This window comes from Pteropus vampyrus, unplaced genomic scaffold (assembly GCF_000151845.1).
Source record: "Pteropus vampyrus isolate Shadow unplaced genomic scaffold, Pvam_2.0 Scaffold32, whole genome shotgun sequence".
NCBI classification, from domain to species: domain Eukaryota; kingdom Metazoa; phylum Chordata; class Mammalia; order Chiroptera; family Pteropodidae; genus Pteropus; species Pteropus vampyrus.
The window spans coordinates 4,436,314-4,453,755 of record NW_011888813.1 but is presented as its reverse complement, the minus strand read 5'-3'; the positions used below and the strand labels follow the sequence as shown (position 1 = coordinate 4,453,755).

The 17,442-nt window shown below is 37.0% G+C and overlaps 1 pseudogene; it reads left to right on the top strand.

Annotated features, from left to right (window-relative positions):
- Positions 1–8,587: 8,587 nt before the first annotated feature.
- Positions 8,588–8,705, top strand: LOC111737895 (annotated as a pseudogene).
- Positions 8,706–17,442: the final 8,737 nt, after the last annotated feature.

Genomic DNA, 17,442 nt, shown 5'->3' with positions numbered 1-17,442 from the left:
CAATCATAGAAACTTCCTTTCCCTTGGAAAAAAGAGAGAAGAGAGCTCGGGACACTCATATCATAGGTGTAGGGAAGGACAGCACAATAGGAACACCAATATATCATGCTACAGAGTAATCATGAACTCACCGAACTCTAGGTGAAGAAGAGGAAATAGGTTATCATCTACTCCAGAACCCACTCCCCGTCCTTTACGTAAAGAAAACCAGTGTTTGGCAAGTTGCTAATTCATTGTTTTCAGAAAAGAATTAAACAAGTCAGAGAAACATTAAGTTAAGTAGAGTTAAGTAAAATTTTCGATTAAGAACATTCCCAGAATTTTGACTATGTTAACATGCATTATAAATATCCAAGAAGAAACTACTATATATACAGTGCCTCTAACTGTATCTGTCCAGGAAAGCACAATTCTAGACCAATCATTCATCTTACATATGAGAACACAAAGGGGTTAAGTGAATGGACCAAGGTAACACTGAATTATCAGCAGAGGCTAAACTGTCCTTGATCCTAGTGGTGTCTTCAGCCACTTTTTATGCTTCTTTGGGATTTTATATGTGTGTGTGTGGGTGTACACATATGCATTTAATTATACGTACATGCATGCATATACACACAAATGTATTTGAAAAGTAGTAGAGGAATTATTTTGTTAAATTCTACCTCACATCTGAAGAAGAGAGAGTTTAAAAATTTAATTAACACCAAGATCCCATTATATGTATTAGACACTCCACTCTGCAAACAAATGCACATATGGATGAGGCATCATGTCACCTTTATTGTGCAGATGTGAAAACTGAGACTGAGCCATTTACTGGTAAATGGCAGAATCAGAATTTAAACCCAAATTCTCCTATTAAAAAGAACAAAGAAGGCTAAATTAAAGGTCAGGGGTCAGCTTAAAGAAGAGGAAGTGAAAATTTTTAAGTTTTGATCAATAATTCTCTTCTGATACAAATTCTGCCTCTGCTTCTACTAAGCGCAAGTGAAATATGGGTCAAAGTTTGCTTTTTGCATGGCTTCGACCCAGAATAAACATAGGAATATGAATATCTCCCAGGTCAGTGCCATGCAAGGACTCAAATTCATGGCATTTTACAGTTAACTGTAATTTGAAAATACCAGTGGGCCAGAGTCTCTGCCGAGACAACAAACTTGAAATTAAAAGAAAATGAAAAAAATATAAGAGAGAAATCTCAGAAAGGCTCTTGAAACAACCTAGAAAAGGAATTGGGGCCAAGAGTGTGCAAAGGACAGTTCAGCACAAAGGAAAATAATAACAATGATAACAGCTAACATTTATCAAGTGCTTATTATTTTCCAGGCACTGTTATAAGTGCTTTGTGTTTGTTACCTCATTAAATTTCACGACCATCATATGAGGTACACACTATTATTATCCCCATTTTGCGTACAAGAAGCTGAGGCTCGGTGAGATTAATTAACTTGTTTAATTAACACTTAGCAAAGAATATTTAATTTGATCTGTATTTTCAACCACATTTCATGAGACGTTTGTGTTCCATGCTGCCAAGACAACTGGATAAGGCCAGCAGTTCTAAAAGACATTTCTAAAAGACCTGCTGGGCTAGAAATAATTGAAGCCAGACCCTGTACCCTCTTAGCTGCATTACATTTAGCGAGCTGGAGAACAATTACCTTAGTCCTCATCTTTTCTGTGCTCTAAAATGTCACATTAAAGAGTATTCATTCATCAGTTAGCCTTATGGCATTTAATTAGTAACTCTGTTTCATTCATGTGAAAGTCCTTAAAGAGTCCACTAACCTGGGGACAATTATATGCTGAATCTGAAAAATGGCTGGGGGTGTCTGAGCTAATGATCCAAGAACTAACCTAGGTAATGGAAGTTCAGTCCCATCCTTTACTCTCCATCAAAACTCAGAAGCTAGGGGAAGACCCTCTGATAGTGAGAAAAGAAGTTGCGAGTGCCTAGTTCAACAAGTTTCTAGCCATAATATAATTCATGGTGGCTACTAAAATGGGTATCTAAAATGAGAGTCAGCTTGATGTCTAAGAAACAACATGAGCCTAGAAGACACAAGAACATGGAACCACGTCTGGGTATGGCTACAAGTATTGGTTAATTTCCAATTACCCCCACCCATGCTATTCTTTATTTTTCTCTGACCTGCTCTGTGTCCTGGGCGGCTGGCTCTGGTAGCACCCTTGACTGCTGACATTCACTTGGGTTTAACCAGTGGGAGGCACCTGCAGGAGATAAGGCAGGAAGTAAGAGGGGTGAGTATATTTTCCCTTCTTTCCCACCACATTCCGACAGCAGTTGCAAGCCTTCATTTCTAGAGTATGCACCAAACTGTCTCTCCTCTATATTTCCAGTTCTCACTTGGTTCTTGAAATACTGTTTTCTCCCTTAGTCCCTCCAGGTCTAAGGATTTGCAATGGGTTAAATTGCGTGAACTCTGAGTACCTCATTGTCCCCTTTTTGGTTCCCTATATCCTACCCAGACTCCTATGTAGATTGTCATTAAATTCTCTTCATTTGAAACATCTGAGAAGAACTGTTTCCTATCAATATCCTAATCAATACAGCTACTCACTTATCAGCCATATAATCTCAACCCTTTACCTTCCATTAGTCTCTGATCAACCGCAGAAAGAGTATCTACTTTGCAGTGTTCTTTTAAACAATGTATATTATTCATTCTTTGAGATCATGTATGTTAAGCTCTTGGCTTATATTTAGGCACTTAATATAGAACAAACAGAAATTGTAAAGTATAAACTGTAACATGTCATTTCATGACCAACATTATATCTTATATTTAAATTCTCATTAGTCCATGATGCTCATGATTATAAAGATTCTTTATTTTATCCTTCTCTTTACTTTCCAGAACTTTGATCATGGTCTAGTCATCTGTATTAGATCAGCAAAGATGAAAAGGAATATATGGAATTAAATTTAACTCAACAAAAAGTTTACTGAGAATGTACTTTATGGCAAGCATTGTATTCAACACGAGAGTCACAAAAAAGGAACTTAAATGAATTTCTGTCTTCAGAGTATCTAAAGCTAGTGGGAGTAACTACGATTTTTGGGTTAATTTTTTCCATTTGACATAAAATTTAAATTTACTCATAATGCGATGTATTAATCTGAAGTGTATATTTGCTGGTATAATAAATGCACACACCTATGTAACCCAAATCTATCATCATAATATTGACCCCAAAAGTTTTTCATATTTATTCCCAAGTAGTCCCTGCCCCCATCCTTCCACTGTTCCAGTTTCTATCATCACACATTAATATTGTTTATACACCTGCATATACAATGTCATTATTCTCTAGTTGCTTTAAAACTTCCTCTTTCTTCTTGGCTTTCAGCAGTTTGATTATGCCATGCTTCTGTTTGTGTCATTTCGTGATTGCCCACAGGTCCCCAAGACTATGTTCACTCTTTTCAATCTCGTTTTCTGTTTTCAGTCTAGTCTTTTATTGAGTTATCTTTGAGTTCACTGACAACTTCCCCTGTCATCTCCATTCTGTTGATAAGCCTATCTAGAGAATTTTAATTTTGGTTATTTTATTTTCTAGTTCTAGAATTTCTATTTATTTCTATTTCTCTATTGAGCTTACCTATGTTTCCATTTATTATTAGCTTATTTTCCTTGACTTCACTAAGTATAATTATAATAGCTGCTTTCAAATCCTTGTCTGCTCATTCAAACATCTGGATCATCTCATGGTTGATTGCAGTTGAATTATTATTCTTCTGAGACTGGTTCTCTATATTTTGAGTAATTTTGTATTATATGCCAGACACTGTGAAGACTATGTCATCGAGACTCTGGATCCTGTCGAGTCTCTCAAAAGAGCGTTAATATTTCTGTTTAGATAAGCAATTAACTTGGTTGCGCCCAATGTACAAACTCTCTCTTGATTAGCAACTCAATTTCAGTTCTGTCTGAAGAATTGAGTCTTCTTTTCTTTGCCTTTGCAAGTATCAGAAGGTCAGCTAGAGACCTGAACGGTATTTTTACATAGAATTTGGAGCCCCCTCTCTTTTTCATGGCTAGTGTCCCCCAAAGCTGTCCTCTGTTTCTGAGGCCAGGAAAGCTTCACATTTTCTGAGTTTTGACTACCCTGAATAGTGCTGACATGGGCCTGTCCTCAGAATAAAAGCCATAAAGACATGAAACTCATCTGGCGCTGGTCGCTTAGGAGTTTTGACTCTTCCACCAGAATATGCCTTTTTTTTCATCTCCAGTGCCTTCAGGTCATTGTTTTCTTGTACCTTGTCTGAAGTTCAAGTTGTTACCTATAGGGGGGTTGGTATGAGAAGAAATCCTATAAATAAAATGTAAACCTGAAATTTGCAGATACAATAGACGTATGTGTTTTGTTATAATAAGGAAATTATAAGAACTAAACAAGAATGCAGAGGAGGTTAGTGCATGTAACATAAATGAGTGGATCCCAAAGGGCCTTCTGTAAGAAGCATTCTCTAAGCTGGAATTGGAAAGATATATATAGGAGTTAGCTAACACAAGAAAGCTTGAAGTTAGAAAGAATATTTGAGAATAAAAAATAATAATAAAAGAAACCTCTGGGTGGATCTTATTGATGTGGAAGATAGCATGAAATCTTTGTTAAAGAAGATTCATAGCTTACAGGAATATAAAGTTTGAGGTTTGGAGTATAAATTCATCTATCTTGGGTTTGAGAGACATATCTATAAAGTTTTTTAAGCCTCTTCTTAGCTAGGAAAAAAATTACAGTACCACAGTAGCTTTATATGTAACTTACTCTCAGAGAATTGCTAAGGAAAATACATAGTTTCGATAAGCAAATTAAGCTGACTTATTTGCGTTATTAAAAATAGGCTCATTTCTTTTGATCATTTGCTGCATAAACAACTTAAAAAACTAAAAGTTATAAAAATTCAAGGCCCTACTATCAACTTATTTTTATTTCTATAATTCAGGTAAGGCAAATATAGACATCAAAGTTAATATTACTAAAGCTGTTGATAGGACAGAAGTTACTCAGAGTTGGGGCAAAAAAAATAGAACTGTCATTTTCTGAGTAAATATTCAAGAATGAAAGTGTCTCAGCTCTGCTATGATTATCAAGAGCAATAGTACAAAGTCAGTAAGAGGTGAACACTTATTACCTGCTGATTTATTTTTGGCTTGGTGTTTTCAGGTTTTATTTGCTCTGCATATCTTATTAATGACAAATGCTCTACAGATTGAACCTGATTCTAGCTGCATCGGGTTTGACAAAATATGGATATATCAATGTTTTCTTCTCTCTTTCCTTCAAATGTTGAAGATCCAAAAAGCTCGTCAGCTGAAACAGTATTTACAATAGATGCCAAAGAATTTACTAATAATTTTCTATACAAACACTATCTGAACTCTCAAAAGAAAATAGGAAGCTTGACTATGACTCAAATGAAAATAACATGACCTACGATTGTGTTGTTTAGTAGTAAACCTCGAGAAAGAATGACCTTAACAAAACAGTTTGTCATTACTGAAAAAAAAAGTTATACTGAACAATGTCATCCTAAGTCATAAAAGCCAACATCTACCAGAATTGATAAGGAATAGTGATTACACATATTCAAATGGAATAAAATACCAATGCCTTCTGGCATACTTAACGCTCTTTTTCTATCTATTAGTATAAATGTACCATGTATGTGTTTGAGGTATGGGTCCAGTCTGATACTAGGCATTGCTTACTAATGATGTTGAGAAACATCTGGAGGCTATATGAGAGGAGCACACATGTGTCTGTATTTTTGTAGGAGGCATGAACAGGCTGTCAAGGAAAACATTCATTTTAAGAAAAGGCAAAGTTGGCAGGAAAGGGAAAAAAGCAGAATTAAGGACAGAATATTATTCTTTACCCAAATTTGTGCTATAGAGCAGTCCCCATGGACTGATCCTTCCAACCCTAAAGAGAGAAAACTGTGGGCAATATAATCCGAAGGATCCATGTCTACTTGGAAAATGTCAGGAGATGAGGCAGTCAAGGTGCTGCCAGCACACCAGGACTCTAGCACGGGGTACGACCCAAAGGAAGGAGGTGCTGTCACATCAGCACACCAGATACTTCGCAGAGCTGCCATGGAATTACGGCATGCTTCAGACCAGCACCAGGCACCACCAGCTCAGAGGGCAGCTGAGATAGGAAGGGTCCTCCCACAGCCTAGCAGGGATCGAAGGCTCAGCCCATGGAAGTAAGGACGCTAAAAACCATCACATCATCACTGAGAAGGCTTTTTTATGAGCCCACAAGTAATATGTCCCGGTGACTTCCAGAAATAATGGGACAATTTCTCAGAGAGCTGAAGCCTCAGTAAAATAGATGTTGACGACAATTATTCTTTATTAAACAATGAAGACATGTACTAGACATTGTGAGTTACTTTTCTTGTATTCACTCAATCCCCATACACCGCCGTAAGGTAGGTCTGGTGAGAACCACCATAGCATGGGGGAATATGCTTACACTCAGCAACTGTAACCCTACTTCTACTTTCAGGCTTTTGTGACCTGAGGAAACAGAGATGTAATAAACTTTTGGCTAATAAGGGTTCCAAAAGCTGTCTTCAACACATTGGACTATTTCATGAGTAACTTGGCATTTTCCTAGTACCAGCTCATGCAAAATAGATAAATACACTCAGCTGTGCAGCACCAGAGATGGGTTTTTGTAACTCTGGAGTCCATTTTGTCTGGGATGAGCTCGGAACACCTTCACAGGTGTCCTCCATGCCCTGCCTACTTCCTGGTCCATAGTACTGAACTGCCTTGCCTGTCATACTGCTTCCTTATTGATGCTAAAATCCTACCCAATACAGTGTTTTGTTTGACTGAGGTCTGAACCCACTCATGGAGTTATAAAAAAATAAAATTATATAAAGAATAAAAATAATCCAAAAGCTCAAAGTAAGTAAACAGTTAAATTTCAAACAATGCTATGTCAATTTTCTGAAACATAGGATTACTACTAAAAAAGCCAATTAGAGAATTTGCAAATATAAGTATAAAATGACTATACCTATTTTCAGCTTCATTTATGATTTTTAGTATCTTAACATTTGTGTATCAGTTCACAGTACATCATATGTTTTTACACTAATTATCTCATAGAACTCTTGGAATATTTCCAGAAAATTAGGTGTGTGCTTGTTAATAAGGCAGTATAATAGAATGCAGCCAGAAAGTCTGAGTTGAAAACCTAATTTTACCACTTATTGTCTGTGCAATCTTGGCCAAGTAACTTAATCTCCTTGGGACTCAGTTTCTTCATCCATAAAATGGGATGACAAGAGACCTACCTCTAGTGGAGAATAAATAGATAAAATAATATATATGAAGTACCTGGCACATAATAAACAACTTACTCCACACTGGGCACAATTCTAAGTGCTCTACATGTATTAATTAATTTAGTCCTCACAGCAAAGTAAATACTAGTATCCATGTTTTACAGATTAGAAAACTAAGGCACAGCAAGGTTTAGAAACTGTCCAAGGGCAAATATTCTCTCTGCATGTTAGATCTTTTATTCTTTTCCTTCTTACTAGAACTATTCTCTTGTTTACAGATAAAGAAACCAAGCTTATAAAAATAAACTGCTCACATTACTTCATTAGAAAATGGTAGAGCTGAAATTTACATCCATTTTCTTTACCCTATTCATGTGATGAACAAAAGAAATCATAGAATTATGTGAACTATGAGACACAGCTAGTAATTGAAAGAGTCAAGACTTGAATCCAGATAATTTTCATGCTGCCTAAAAGGTAAACGGAGCTACGACAACTTTAAAATAAGAGAAGGGATAAATATTCAGGCAACTAGAGGTTAGGACAAGTTTGGAGGTAGGGTAGTCCTGAGGGTGAGGAGGAGTATGGGAAATTTTTACCCCAGGCTTCATGGGGCCAAGTTACCTGAGAGTGACTATTGCACATGACCCATGTTACTTTAAGCTCTTGAATTACTGTGTTGTGACCTGTTAAAGCACCAAATAAGATGAAAACTACAGCTCACAATGCCTAGAGCAGGAGTTCTTAAACATTTTATGCAATGGATCCCTTTGTCATTCTGGCAGGAGAATAATATTTTTAAATGCATGGAATGCAATGATTACAAAAAAAAAGCAAAAAAGTTAACAAATTTTTAAAAAGAAAAAATTTGCGATATAATACATGCATCTTATATATCGTGCACTAAAAAATAAGATCTTGCTGGAGTAACTACCACGATTTCAAAAATATCTTTGAGATATATACAACAATCATGTCAAGAAATACTTATAGCTCCTCTTGGTGACAAACGATCGCAGATATTGCTAAAATTACTGAGGTTTCTGGCTTACACTCAGTTGAAGAAAATGCTAAATATCACCTAGAAGTTAGTGAAAATAAAAATGTAATTGTTTCCCATTCAAATTAACTAAATCCCCTGATTCTTTGATAAACACTGCAGATTCATGGAAGCCCTGGAGAGGAAGAGGAAGATGGGAACACCCAGTGGAGGAACAGTGAGGAAGGGTTTCACTTCTTGAAACACAACCAGTCTACGGCCATGCTAACCTGAACAAGCCCAATCTGTCTGATCTCGGAAGCCAAGCAGGGTTAGGCCTGGTTAGTACTTGGGTGGGAGACCACCTAGGAAGACCAGGTCCTGTAGGCATAAAAAATTTTTTAAAAAGAAAAAAGGAAACACACCCACTGTCCCTGTGTTGCTTCACTAGCCTACTAGATACACAGCTGGGTAAAAAGTGGTGAACAGTGGTTCCCTCACTCATGAAATTCAAGTTGAGTGTGTGTGTGTCTGTGTGTGTACAGTGTGTGTGTTGGGTAGAAACTAGAAGATATTAAAAGTGGATTACATAAGTATTAGGTGGGACTTTGACATTTAGTAATTTCTTATGACAAATTTTGCCACTCGAGAGCATCTGTTTGTTATTACATGTAATATTATATAAATAATGCTGATATTCAAGTAGTCCCTAAATTAATTTAGCAGAAAAATTGATAAAGAGTTCCCTCAAATGGATTTTCATTTTTTCTTATCTTTTAATTCTCCATGCAACTTACAGTATAATAAGTATAATTTAAAAATAAAAACATTAAAATACATTTCTTTCAAGAACCTTAAAGGTAGAAGAAAAGGCAGAAGTGTTCAGAAAATGAGATACCAATGTTAAATCAGTACATTTCACATACATTTTTGAATTACCAAAACAGATCTATTCACTTATAAATACAGAAGGATCTAAAGATGAATATGAACTACTTTTGTGTTAGTTGTGATTCAAGGAATGCTAAGCCCTCCTCCTTCAGAGTAATTGAGAGAGGAGTTAACACAGAATATAGAGTGAGAATCAGAAATCTGAGTCCTGAACGCTAAGCAGTTCATCTAGACAACCAGCAAATCTATGGAGGCTGCACAAAATACTGATTTCAAGTGTTCAAAGCCTTGACATTGTTAGAAATTAATAGTGATTATACTAACTAGAAATACATTGATTAATTATCATTGTAAAAACTGGTGGAAAATTAAGTTATAAAATGACTTTACTAAATCAAAGAGAAATGAGCAATGTCTAAAAGGTATTGTGAAATTGTGTTTTCATTAAACTGATGGAGAATCCAGCTAACCAATAAGAGATTATCCCAAAACTATTATCTGAGGTCATTCCTATACAAAGAAGGTTGTTGAACTTCTGTGACATACAACCTTCTAAGAACTGCAATTTATTACCCCTAATGGACTCTGTATTAAAGAGTTTTGACTGACAAAACAATAGGCCTTTCCACCAAAGTCCAAAGCTACATAACTAAGTGGTCTACAGGTATTCAAAATTACCTAAGAGTTGCCAAATTTATTTCTCTTATTCCAAGTCTGCTATGTGACAAGCATTATGTCAAGTGCTAGGACTACGCTGTTGAACAAAATAGACATCATTCCACACTTCTTGGAGCTAAGGTTTCGGGCAAGTAATCACTGTACCATGTGATGCGTGTTATGATGGGCAAGGTTCAATTACCTGTGAGAGCCCAAAGAAGAGACACTTATCCTAGTGTAGGGTGTCCGGGAGATATAAAGGACACCTGAGAACTGGTAAGACATGGCAGGGAGGAGGGTGGATGAAGAAAGAGTATTCCTGGGAGAGAAAATCTATTTGTGAGACTATGTGGGATCGGAGAGAGCGTGGTGCTTTCAAAAACCTGAAAGAAGTTAGGAATGGCTGGAATGTAGAATGAGGAAAAGGAAAACGAACAAGGTGAGTCTGGAAGAGCACACAGCGGCCACACCACAGATTACCTTGTAGGCCACTGTTAGGGTTAAATTGTGTACCCTCAAAAGACACTGGTCTCAATCCCAGTGCCTGTGAACGTGACCTTATTTAGAAATAGGGTCTTGCAGATGTAATCCACTTAGGACAAGAGCATTCTCAATCAGGGTAGATCCTAATCCAACGTGATTGGTTTTCTTACGAGAAGAGGTGAACGTCATGCGAAGACACCAAGACACACAGAGGCAGGTCTGCCATGTGAAGGCAGAGGCATGGAGACTGTAGCCGTGCTGCCACAAGCCAAGGAAAGCCTGTAGCTATCAGAAACTGGAAGAAGCAAGGATTCTCCCCAAGAGCCTTTGAAGGAAGCATGGCTTAGATGACACCTTGACTTCAGACTTCTAGCCTCGGGAAATGTGAACGAATACACTGCTTTTGTTTCAAGCCGTCCAAGCTTGTGGTCATTTATTATAGCCACCCTAAAAAACCAATACCTTAAGAACTTTTACTCTATTTCTTAGAGCTGAGGAATCCTTAAAATATTTCTCCCCTAATCAAATCTCGCCAGCTGAGAACTGGCGAGATTTGATTAGGGGAGAAATATTTTAAGGATGACTCTGACTACACTGGAAAATAAAGACTGGCAGGAAAGCAAGACTAGTTGAAGAGAAAGTGGAGGCTGTAGCAGTAAGACTAGAAGTTATGCAGCCCAGAATCAGACCTGATTCTATCCCATCAGAGTTGTCCTAGCAAAAACACTATGGCTTCTGCTGCTTGGTGGCAATTCGGCAGCTTAAAGGAAGACGCACCAAAGTGGAAGGCAATGCCCTAAGACGTGCCACCATGCTAACCCAAAGACTGTCTGCAGAGATTATTCCCTAATGCTGCTCTTTTGGGGGGAAAAAATATATCTATTAGCAATAAAGTTGTGAAAATAAATCTTAGCTTCCACTTTGTTGTGACAGTATTGTAATGTTAGCATTTTTCAAGCCCAAGAATGGAATTCAAGAGATGCTGAGTAGCCACACATAATAAGTGCCCACAATGTTCAGTAAATGGAATTATCAAATCACTAGCTCTTAAACCATAAATCTGGGAATCATATTTAATTTCTCCCTTCTCTTATCTTCATATCCAATTAATCTTAAAATTATGTTGATTTTACAAAGCCTCGAAGCAGATATTTTTGTCTCCTCTGCTCCCCTATTCCAATATAATTGGGTATTACTCCTGGCTGCATAACTTCTGAGACTGGTTTTCTTGCAATCCTGAGAGTCTGCGAGCTACCTAAGACCTTTAAACTTTCCTCTCGTTAAACCAGTCGAAGAAGATTCTAGTGTTTACAACCAAGGTATCTGACTTCCATACCAAGAGAGAAAAACTGGAAAAAGATCAGATTTGGAGGAAAAGGATGGTCAGATAATAAGTTATCACAACAGGTCATTTCCATAAACAGAACTTGTACTTCCCTGGATTGCATGTAATGGGCCCAGGAAATACGATCTCTTCACAGTGTTTTAACACAACCACAATGAAAACATTATTTAGCCCATTTTCTTATCCCAATTGGCCTCTGGTGATAAGTTTATCCCGAAACAAATGCACGAAATGTGTAGTATTTTGTGTGCTTCTTTGCGTGTATGAACTAATAAGGGTGAGACTGCAATTTATAGGCATGAAGATAACAAAAAAATTACCTTAACATGTCATGAGAATTCCCAACGGGAAGGGACCTGTCATTGTTTCATAAAGTTATTTTTCTAGTCAAGTCATTTGGGATGGAAAGTGAGTCCCTGAGGATGTTAGTTAACAACAACAACAACAAAAGATTGTTATACTGATCTGCGTTCAAAATGAACAGGAATTAGCTATGTCCTAATTACAGAGCATGAGAGAGAGAGAAGCTAAAGAAGGAGAAGACTGAGGGAGGAGAAGACTGAGGGAGGAGAAGACTGAGGGAGGAAAGATCAAAGAGAAAGAAGAAAACTTTGGGAAGGCTGGAGTCTACATTGGTAGATATGGCTATAAGATATTTTTTAAATGATCGATGTCTAATATTCAATTTTTAATTTGTTTACATGGCTACCCTATAACTTTGTCAGCATCTCTAATTCTAACAAAGTCTACTACACACGCAAAGCTTTGGGTGAGTTTGTTTTTATGGTAATCAAAAAAGTGACTAATGTTCAAAAATGTAACTGAAAATGAGTCCCCATATTCTGAAGAATGAAATATACTTTACGGCCTCAAGATTTTGTCTTATAATCACTTAGTTTCGATACCAATGGTATCGAAATCAGGGTACCATTTGAATTAACATGCTTAACTAAATTTACTGGTGAGTAATTACATTAAACAAATTCATCTTAAAGATATGTAAATTTTTTTTATTGCTTTTCTTTGAAAGAGGTAGTTACTTTGGTGGTGTGTTAACAAAGCCTCAGAAATTATACTGTGTGTTCATGCAGGTATATATGTATGATAATTATAGAATTGTTCTGATCTCATACTTGGATTTTTTGCAAATATGTCTGCTTTAACAAACATAAATAATAAAATAAAATCTTAATTTAATAAAAAAAAATTTAAGTGGATGAGTGTCCACTTGATATAATAGAGAACATAGACAGCATCTATGCAATGATCGATATAAATAATTCTGGTCCCTGCTTACTTACCAGATGGCACACTCCTTTCCTTCACCTGCCTCCAGCTGCAGTAGCCCGCACTTCTCTCTGCTTTTTGAATAGCCTGAATCATGTCTTACCTCAGAATTTATATATTTTCATCATCTACCAAGAACATCCTTTTCTCTGTTCTCCAAGTGGATACTCATCAGATTCTTGCTTAAATGTTTCCTCCTTAAGAAAACTTTTAGAACAGTTTTTCCCTAATATACTCATACAGGACAGTGTACATTTTCTTTTGTAGTACTTTCCTTATAGGGTCATTTTTTAGGTTTAAAGGAAATAGCTCTAGAAATTTCCTTCTACAAGACAGGCACTCAAAATTTTGTAACAACTGTTATTAACATCATCATAATCAAAACTTATCTCACTTTTGATGTTGGTTTTATTTCTCTTAAGGAGAAACAATCCAGCTGGCATGCACACATCACTCAACATGCCACCTCCTTTGATTCACAAATCTGCTCAACCTCTAGCAAGTTTTGAGGGTCAACAACTGGGATATGAGAAATGCAGTGTTGAAAGGATGTGGGCATTGAAAGACTGTCTTTATTCAGACAAAGTATCAAACGTATCCAAGATCGGTCAGTCTAATTCACCATGGTGTTTCTACAAAATTCTTGGATAACAGCAATTTGGAAAAATAAAAAAACATCCGTTTAGGACTGCGGTCCAGCACTTTTTGGAAATTTAGAAGGGTCTAATCTTGACTGATATATGGTGAACTTAGCAAAATCAGGAAGAAAAGGGCACATTCACTCTGACAAAACCATCACTAACAAAAGTAACAATAAACTTTCAGATTTAGTAAATTCTTTCCCAGGATAGTTATGTTAAAGTTGTCTTAAAAAGGGAGTTCCAATGCCAATTATTTTTTTCTATTGCCAATTATTTACCATAAATAAAACACATTCTGATATATTGGTATATTCATATTGTTTCACAAGATATAAGGGAAAAAGAACTGCCATTCCATTTTGCTCTGTGGTGTTTTGTAACTGGCAAGTGGTAAATGTTAAAATGCAACTGTTGTTCCCAATTAAAATAAGAATGTAACGCTCTCTGAAACCAATTTGGCAGTTCTATAAATGTGCTTCTAAAAGTTTTTCTTCTCTAAGACACAAAACAATGAAAAGAGACTTGGTTGATGATAAGTCTCTATCATACAGGAAAGCTCAAAAGAAAACAATAAAAGGTTTTTCTGACCACTCTTTCAATCAGTCTCATAGAAGAAACATTTTTCATCATCTAGTCAATTAAACAGATTCTAAACATAAGGCATAGAGAAAGGGTGTGGAGAGAGAAAACATATTCCAGATTGCCCGCTTAAGAGTCTCAAGCAACCATCCATCACACATGCTGCCCATGCACTAAGTAAAAGATAAAAGAACATGTACTTCTTTGAAGATCGTAAATTATACTCACTTTTGTTGGACAATATTGAAGGCAATGATAATTTTGTAAAGAAAATATTGTCCAGCATCAATCACTGAGTAAAACACTCAACTCCCACCACCAACACCACCCTTCACAACCTTCAGGAAAAGAGCCTTCACTTACATAGGAGGGATGAAAAAGTCTTAAAGTGTCTCCTGGCCTCACCCCACCCCACCACAATACCATCTCTCTTGCTGACCTTCCATTATTCAGGGACACCCTAATTTCCCGAACCTAATTTCCTAAACCTAGAGACCTGTGCTCTCTCTAAAGCAGTGGTGAAACTGTCCCTTATCCAGGAATAGGGTTACTTGCTCTGGGTACATTGCTGGAGCTTCCCCTGCAATCATTGTTTGTCACAAACTGTCATTATTGCACAGCTTGCTTCCAAAATCCAGGGCTGATGAGAATGAAGAGTTGGCTTGATTTGGTAGAATTATTTCTGTGACTAATTCTGGAAGAGTTAGGCAATCCTATAAAAACATTCAGTTCTACGAGGAAAAAGATCATATTGTTTGTTTAACATGATACAGACAGGAGTTTCCACACTTTTGTTGACATAGATCCCCTTGGCCCAAAGCTTTTGGTTTGTTCATTTGTTTGTTTAATTGCAAACATTTTTATTTGTAATTGTTTTTTATTCTGCTAAAAATATATATAACAAAATTCGTCATTCTAACGATTTTTAAATGTACAATTCGGTGACATTAATACCATTTACCATGTTATTAATATCCACGACCAGTGGTATAATCATCACAATCCACTTCCAATCTTTTTATCACCCAGGTAAACACCCCAGGTGTACCTATTAAACAATAAGTCCTTATTTCGCCTCCCTCTCAGCCCCTGGTAACCGCTAATCTACTTTCTGCCTCTATGAATTTCCCTGTTCTGTATATTTTGTATAACTGGAATAACACATTTGTTTTTCTCACTTAGCATAATGTTTTCGAGGTTAATCTATGTTGTAGCACATGTCAGAATTCCATTCCTTATTATGTCTGAATAGTATTCCACTGTATGTATAACCATGTTTGGTTTACACACTTATCTGTTGATGGACACTTGGTCGTTTGGGAATTATTGTGAATAACGCTGCAACGAACGTTGGCATACAAGTATCTGTTTGAGTCCTTGTTTTCGATTCTTTAGGGGATATACTTAGAAGCAGAATTGATAGGTCATATAATAATTCTATGCTGTATTTTTTGTGGGACCACAAACTATTTTCCACAATTGCTGCATCATTTGTCATTCTCTTTGTTTGTTTTTCCCTGAAACTGAATGGATAAAACACATAAAGGGAGAGTGATTCTGGTGGCAGCTTCTCAAATTAGCCTCTGAGGAAACATCTGGAAAGTTCTGGCTTCTTGAAACACCTTTAAAAACTCTCCAATCTGTACGTCATCAAATGATAAAAGGGAGATCAGAGAGACTGACCAAATTCCCGTAGGTAACACAGCTAACGGATGTTCACTGAGGATATCGAAACCCAGATTGCTGAATACAAGTTAGGTTATATTTCCTGCTGGTTGCAACTGGCTGAATTGAGCATATTTTCCTTTAATATTTTACTTTTTTGCCTTTCTAAACAAAAACAGTTAAAGATGTTTAAGTGAATATTACAAATCATCCCTATATATGCCCTAGGGTGAAGGAAAGGGAATTTGATGAAGAAGTCTTGTGTAATTACCTGCATTTGAACATGTGTTGACAAAAAACTTAATTATTCAGATATACAAAATGACTTTCTCATTTCCTTTTATAATTTCAGAAAATGTACCAACAGAAATTTGCACGATAATATTAAAGGAGAAGAAAGGGTAGCTTTGCACTCACAAATTAAAGCCAACATTCTTTTCTATGTCATCACTTGTGTCGTTCAGCATGTTTTAAGTTCATGAGGCAGAACAGTGAGGTCACTACAGGTCCTGACTGTAGGACCTAAGACAAAAAAATACCCCAATTTTGATTCAAAGCCTTGTAACCAGGCAGACAACATGTCTGCTTATTTGATTTATTCTATCTGTGGCATCTACAGAGGTGGAGACTCTAAAATTATCCACATTGTGATTACCACTAACTTCACAACATTTCTAGCCCAGGCTTTATGATCTCTTCAATCAAGAAGACTATGATGATGAGCCCCAATGTGTCAGCACTTAACAAAACCAGGTTTGGTTCTCTCATAACACTGTTCAACACAGAGAATAACTGGGTAGTGTCTGGGCCATGCAGTTATTTAGTGATCCAAGCTCCTTCCAACTAGTGGCTCTGCCATTCCATTCTCTACTAGCTTTTTGCATTTGGCTAACTGATGAGAGAACAGAGCATGGGGAATAGTGTATTAGTTTTCTAGGGTCGCAGGAACAAAAGCCGCATATTTGCTGGCTGTAAACAATACAATTTTATTCTTCCACAGTTTTGGAGGTTTAAAGTTCAAAATCAAAGTGTTGGCAGGGCCATGTTTCCTTTGAATCCTCTAGAGTGGAATTCTTCCTTGTCTCATCCAGCTTCTGAACGCCCAGGCATTCCTTGACTAGCAGCTGCAACACTTCAATATCTGCCTCCTCAGTCACAGGGTGCTTTTTGTGTCTCTGTGCTTTCACATGGTCTCTTAGTCTGTTCTGGCTGCTATAACAAAATGCCATGGAGTGGGTGGCTTAAAAGGGGCAGAAATGTATTGCTTTCAGTTCTGGTGTCTGGATGTTCAAGGTTAGGATGCCATCATGGTCAGGTTCCAGCAAGGCCCCTCTTCAAAGGTGCAAGCTGCCAACTTCTCATTGTATTCTCACATGGTGGATGGGGCAAGGGAGATTTCTGAGCCTCTTTTATAAGGGCACTAATCTCATTCATGAGGGCTTTTATTGCCAAAATCACCTCAAAAGGTCCCACCGTCTAATACCATCATCTTGGGGGTTAACATATGAATTTGGGGGGAACAGAAATATTTAGACCACAGCACATGGCATTCTCTTCTTATAAGGACACCACTTGTATT